This window comes from Xyrauchen texanus, chromosome 47 (assembly GCF_025860055.1).
Source record: "Xyrauchen texanus isolate HMW12.3.18 chromosome 47, RBS_HiC_50CHRs, whole genome shotgun sequence".
Lineage (NCBI taxonomy): Eukaryota > Metazoa > Chordata > Actinopteri > Cypriniformes > Catostomidae > Xyrauchen > Xyrauchen texanus.
Window position 1 is genome coordinate 4,170,954 of NC_068322.1, and position 7,406 is coordinate 4,178,359.

Consider the following 7,406-nt stretch of genomic DNA (forward strand, 5'->3'; position numbering starts at 1 on the left):
GGTGCAAGTGAAAACACGAAGTGCTGGAAAATGAAAACGGGCTTCCTTTATCAATCATGGAACACTTCAGCATTTAGAAAAAAAGGTAAATACATCCTAAATGTTCACAAGAATAGTTATTTTTACAAAACTGTTACATTTTTAAAATTCTGTGTCTTATTGATGCTGCTTGGTTAAACGTGACAGTCAGTTCATGCCAATGTAAGAATTTTTTAAACCACAATTAAAATGTCATTGCATTAGATTACAATTTTTTTTATCAGCAAACAAATTCTGCTAGAGCTTGTCTCAGAACATATGTCCATTTTATTAGCCATTTTTGCAATTACCTTTTTAGTCAACTGTATTTAGTGGATGATTGAAGTCAGTTTACAAGTTCACACAGGTGTAGGCCATTACATTAACAATGGACATGTTCCACTAATGTTTAACAATCAGAAAATGTTCAGATATTTTTGGTCTTTTTAACATTTTATACACTACATAATTTCAAACCAAACCAACTTTTGTTATTAAAACTTGAAGTATGAAGTAAAACTTTTGACATCTTATAAATAAATGTCACTCGGTTTGATATTTTGTTGTCTGATGCAATAACATTACACATTAAAGTGTGGCTTTTGGGGCCACTGTATGAAGTTAACAGTGAAAAGAACTGCTGTAGAAATCTGCAGCCAGCTTATAAATGTAGCAGCACCTCCACATGTGTGAATGAAAGAGAATGTTTTTTTACTTAGCTTTTAATAGTTATTGCATAATGTCTACACATGTTTGCAATTACCAGCCGAGCCAATGAAGGTCATTATTAATAACACCCATGTGACAAGGCTCATATAGTGTTTGTGAATGAAAAGTCTTTAAAACACATTAAAACATCTAAACTGATTAAGGTACATTGTATCATGCTTGATTTGTCTTTTTCCATTTCAGAGGTTAACTTTATGAACTGACCAGGCATATGGGAATCTTCACATGCATTCTCTTTACATTTTATATCTTGTGCACAGACAACAATCTTCCACTAGATCCCACTGTTGTTCTGGTTGTACTTTTCATGTACCCTTTTGTAGCACACCACAATTTAGGAGCTAACTGTAAATAAATGCCTGTAATAATCATTTAAATACATTTCTGCAATATAATCTTGTATGAATTAGAATTAGAATCATCCTATTTTATGACCTCTTTAGGTGAGTTGTTTTTTAATGCTCACACTTTAAAAGTCAACAGACTCGTTGTACACTGCTTTTAATCCACTTTCACTCTCTAGAGTACACAAACTTGGCAAGATCATGCTGAGCTGGTAAAATAATTTTTGCCAGTTTTACAAAGAAAATAATTAAACCTATTACAAAAAATATAAATTCCATTGGTAAACAACTAATAATAAACCTTATTGCACAAAAGTCCTCGAGGAAAGATGCTGCCTTGTAAACAGGCTTATAAAGATGCAGATGTTTCAAGTAATGGTTCCTTGTGAAAGCACACGTTTAAAGACATAAGAGTGAAACAGCCCCTTAAAACTCCTTCAACTGTACTTTATTGTCCAAATCTCTCCCAAAGACCCTAATAAACCCCCAAGTGTCATTTGTACAGGATTTATGCAACACTGCATCCTTGTGAGAACATTTTAGATGCATATTTCCCCGAGGGATCATGGGATGGTCTGAAATTAATGCACTGATCGAATGGCAGACATTCCTTTTGGGACTGGCAAGGGGCCGAGTTCTGCTTGTTTATACTTCACTTCTGATTTCCCAAGGGGACAATTTGTCTCATACAGCAAAGGACAAGCCTGAAATTCACCTATAAATAATGGGATTGAGAGGGCTTGTCTACTGTAGATCCTGCCTTACAGTTTGCAGGGGACTGAATTTGATCTGATTCAAAATGTCTCTGAATATGACCCGAAACAGTTTCATGCATTTCAGAATTTCAAAAATATTTGGTACATACTTTTTCAGCTTTAATGACATCATACACTCAAGGTGGCATGGACTCCACATGTTTGTGCAAAACCTGATAATTCATGTTATCTAGCATGATTTGAGAATGTTCCAAATAGCATCAAAATGGTTTTTACGTGGCTCGTTATATGTATGGCAGCAGTTGCCTAGTGAAATTAAAAACTAGAGGTGCAACAACAATGACTTAGATTTTTGTGATGGTTCTAACAATATCATCCACTGCTGGAAATATATAGCAATTTAAAATGTCATTTTAAACATGCACAAAGTAGAATTTAGTAGCATATAACCCTGCAATCGGTTCACCCTCCACCAATGTTGGGTGTATTCCGATTACAAAGTAATTAGTTACAGTAATAGCACTACTTTTAAGTTACTTTCTAAAACACTTTTATTGAAGGGTTACAAGATTTACAAATAATAAGGTATAATACAGTTGCCACTCTACAAGCACACCCGGACACCACCCCCCAGTCAAAATGGTCTAGAACCACCCCTGCATGATAGAGATCTGGACTTTTGAATCTGGGATCCAGAACACAAGCTGAAATTTGACATCACAGTGTCATGGAGGCGGAAAAGATGTGCTTGCTTCAGAAAATTTGCTTTTCATTTCGCTTATGCATTTTAAAACACTGTTGGGTTGAGTTTAGGGATTGGTTGGCTAGTGGCTTGAGACAAAAAACTGCTTTTAATTTCACTTTTGCATTTTAAAACACTATTAGTTGGATTTAAGTGTTGGTTGGGTTAGGTTGGGTCTCATTTATATTTAGAAACACTATAGACCATTTCAAGGAATGATCACTGGTGACGTCAAGTGACGTCACTGCTCCGTGAACATTTCCTGCTGTTAAAACAAGACCATTTAGCAGAGACGGGTCACTTCTATTAAAATGAACGGAAGAAATTGGTACGCCAAATGGCAGCCAAAGGTCAACGGTCAACACCGGGGATTGGAGCACGTGTCGCAGCCGGGCCACTTGAGTGAATTCTGCACCATATGCGACTCGAACCAATACAATTTTACTGCTTATTTGAAATATGTTCTTTTATCGTAATCTTGACCAACCGTTTTAGATATTTCGGTCTTTCCCCATTCAACAAGTTAGAAGCTGCACTGTCATGATGCTAGTTTACATAGAAAAATAGCTGCCCAAACTGCCCAAGAATGTTCCAAAAATGGCCGACGAGTGGACTGACTTACCTTGAAAAATAGGCTTTGTTGAAAAGATCCGGAAATACGTTTGGACCGTTCTAATACATTTGTTTTTGTTAACATTCTTAAAATAGTCTGTGACGAGGAGGATGGAGTGGCTGGTCCTAGAGGATTCACACCCGGCACTGAGTTGCCCAATCAGCAGGAGAGAGAAAAAAGGAGGAGCCGGGGATGCCAGAGAGAGAGAGAGAGAGAGAGAGAGAGAGAGAGAGAGTGAGAGTGTGAGTGAGATGCACGCTACAGTGTTTGTGTGTGCACTTTTGTTATGTTTTAGTTCAGTATTTTATGTTGAATTAAAGTGTTTTTGATTGTTAATCCGGTTCCTGCTTCCTCCTTTCCCGATGAACGAGAGGCTTGTCCGCCACACAGGTGCCAAACCCAGGATTGGAGGAAGATGTGCCGTCAAAGGGCCCTTGCTGCTGACGGAGGATCGCGACGCCGAGGAGAGGAGTGGTTCAATGGTACTGGAGCAGTCCGCCAGGAGACAGAGGAGCTGTTGCCGTCCGCTAGGGGATGGAGGACCCGCTGCCATCCATCAGGGGACGGAGGAGCTGCTGCCGGCCGTCAGGAGGCGGAATTCAGTGGCATCACGGAGAGAGAGAGACGCAAGCAGCAGTGTGTGTGTGTGTGTGTGTGTGTGTGGGTGTGCTTTTTTATGTTTCAGTCAATTGTTTTATGTTGAATTCAAGTCTTTTTGACTGTTAATCCGGTTCCTGCTTCCTCCTTTCCTGACGAATAAGAGGCTTGTCTGCCACTAAGTCAATTGGGTAGGTTTAGGGTACTGTTTTTGTTAAGGAACGTACGTTTTACTCATTAAAACTGTCTGAATTTTACCTAATTTCACTGGGTTTTGGCACCCTAAGATGGTAATTTCAAACCTGTAATACACCAAAAATGCAAATACGTAGCGATAGTCGGGCAAATTTCACAGACCAGGCTGGTCTTAAAGGTCATTCTGGTTGACTATCAATTGCATGCTTCTGAATTCCATTGTGTGCATGTTAAAAAAAAAAAAAGTATTTAAAAACAAAAATAATAAAATTAATAAAAGTGTTGCATTACACAAATGCAGTATGTACAGTTCATGTAGAACAGCTCCTTCCCGTCCCACCCAGTGACCCCATGATGCCTTTATTCAGATGAGATGCTTCTGTTTCCCTGTAATAAAGTGGGCAACTGATGGTCACAATAATCCCTCAATTTGGTGGCCATTGATGCAGTCATAAGGGAGTGAGGATGACACGCACAAAGCCACATGCTGACACCCCCCTCCACCCTCTTCCTGCATAATCTACACTTTATGATCCATGCATGCATTACAGGGCGTAATCACACTTCCTCTGCTTTTCCGGCAGGATTACTATTGCTGAAACTGTGTGTGTGTATGGTAAATATATATATGTGTGTGTGTGTTTGAGAGATGAGTGTACTGTAAAGGTGAAAGTTTCTAATTAAAGACAGGGTTCTCACGGTCATGGAAAATCTGGAAATATCTGGGAATTAAAGTGAATATAAATTTTTCTAGTTATGCTCAAATTTTTTATTGGCTAGAACTTTTTTCCACACGTAAATTCAGGAGGAGCTTGTTCATCTAGACTTGACAATTACAGTATATCCCAAGGATGTATAAGCATCTTCGTCCCTTGCACCGGTGACAATTAATCCAGCATCTCCACCTCCAAATTACCAACTTTATGTTTTATTATTCCTATACCAACTATTATTTCAATATTGTCTGGGTTTGTCCCAGTCTTCTGCTTGAGCCTCTCTGTTATGAACACCAAATCTGTTTACCTTAATGTGCTCCATTCATTAACTTTCTCTTTGTATATCAGTGGGTTACGTGGACACTCGACAACAAACACAGTCATAACATGTCAACTTAAGGAACAGACAAGTGCAGACAAGGTTATTCTCTGCGGTAATAATAACTATAATCAAGCGGACATACCAACTGAGTGAGTCATCTACAAGAAAGGTCATATAGGCATTAAGTGCTTCAACCATGCATTCAGTAAATGGAAATTTAATGGTATGATAAAATCAATTATTAATAGGTCACTTGCCCTGAAAAATAGATAACTTCTAACTTCAGAATTATTTTTCTGAGGCTAAAATAGTTACTACAATAGAACTTGTTTCTCCCTGTGGGCTCATAAACAGAGCATGGGAAATTATATGTGAACTAGGCGCGTTTGATTTATGGTTTCATTGTGAATTTCGCCCCTTGTGATTAGCGACACAAAGCACGTAAAAATCATAAGCTCAAAAGGGAGGTTCCAGCCCTCCTTAAGGACACAATGTCCTACTCTTATAATACGTGCAACGCTGTACATAGTTGAATATGATGGCAGACAGAAACAAAACAGCAGAGAGAGATCGAATGCAGGAAGTAATCAGCTAGGCGCACTTCCTATCAGTAAAAGTAAACGGTGCATTGGGGTTGTTGCGTCTCATATTGTGTCGATAATTGCAAGCTAGGCCAGCGTGTAACCCCTTAACACAAACAGATACAAGTAGTAATAAGTTACAAACTAGATGGGTACAAACTTTGATGTTGGCTAAGTCCTGTCTATGCCAGCATTTTTGCTAAATTATTTTACGTGATTCGTAACACGCATCACGCTATTTCATGGTGAAATGTCCACTGTGTGGTGTTAACAGAAAGTTTAATGTTCTCTCAAACAGATTAAGTTAATGCTTAATTGAGTATTAAATCAACAAATCCTACCTTCCTAGCCTAAGCCTTAAACCAATACATAACCGATAGTCTCATAAAAAGCAAATGTGAGATAAAAACACAATTGCTCAAGCAACATCATCATTTTTCAATAGGATATTGTCTTGATTTATAGGAATTTTGAAAATAACAACAACAAACACAAGAATAACCCTGTGACTGTAGATCAGTACTGGCTTTGTAAAGCCAACATAAAAATAATATACAAGCATTGGCCCAAAAATGTATTTGGACCCCTCAATTAGCGACAATTAAAAATGTACAGTTTATGTCAACCTGCAAATTTTGTTTCCCAGTAGATTGATTGACATTTTTAGGAGACTATTGTCTCTTATTTCCAGTCAGATGCTTGATGAAATTGTGTGTACGGGAAAAAATAGAGCAAATCAATTACACTGGATCCTCTGGGCACAAAAGATAGACATGTTTATGTATATGTTGAGCCACAAAGATTTATGCCACAAGCAATTTACCACAATTGCTTTGAATAAATATATACATTGCTTGTATTCAGTACTGCCAATAGTGGCACATGCCACTTATGTTCCTTTCCTCTGTCCACCCCAAGAATTGGGAAAAATAATATATACAGCACTTGACAGACTAGAAAAAACTCTTCCATCCCACAATGGACACACATTTATAAATAATTTCCACCTTCTAGTAAGTCCTCTCTCTACATCTCACAAAAGTGTTCAGGGGAGCACTGTGTCTGCCCAAACAGACAGAGTGAGCAATCAAAAGTCGGACAATTTGGTGGAAAAAGCCTCCAAACTCATCCATTCCCACTTTCCCTTTGTTTTCAGAATAAGTCCACTGACTGGATGAAGAAACAGACCCTTAAAAATCAATGAGTGACATTGCAAACACATTTTTGGCACAAGGCATTAATGCTATCGCCCTTAGTTGGCCAATGACATCTCTATACAGAGGGCAAAAAAATAAAATGTCTGTTTAAATGAGATGCATGTGAAAGTCATTTCCATTTTTTTATAAGTATCATCACTAAACTTTGACAATTTTGAAGGCAGGACCTTTAGTTTTGGCTCAGGTTTGATGGTTTACTTGATACTGATTCTATTTCTAGAACCAACTACTCTAATTTTCACAACCTCTCATTCTTATCCATTTACATTTATGCATTTGGCAGACGCTTTTATCCAAAGCGACTTACAGTGCACTTATTACAGGGACAATTCCCCAGAGCAACCTGGAGTTAAGTGCCTTGCTCAAGGACACAATGTTGGTGGCCGTGGGGATCGAACCTTCTGATTAACAGTTATGTGCTTTAGCCCACTACACCACCACCACTCCATCTCCATCTTTATCCGTCTTTGTAGCTCTCAGCTACACCCAATAGAGGACACAGGAAAACACACACTGTGCTTCTGGCTGTGGGGGATGAACAATGCTGCCTTCTTTGAGTTCCTGCTCTTTGGCCAGTCAGGTACACATCAGTGACCCCTCATTGAGGTGCTCTGAA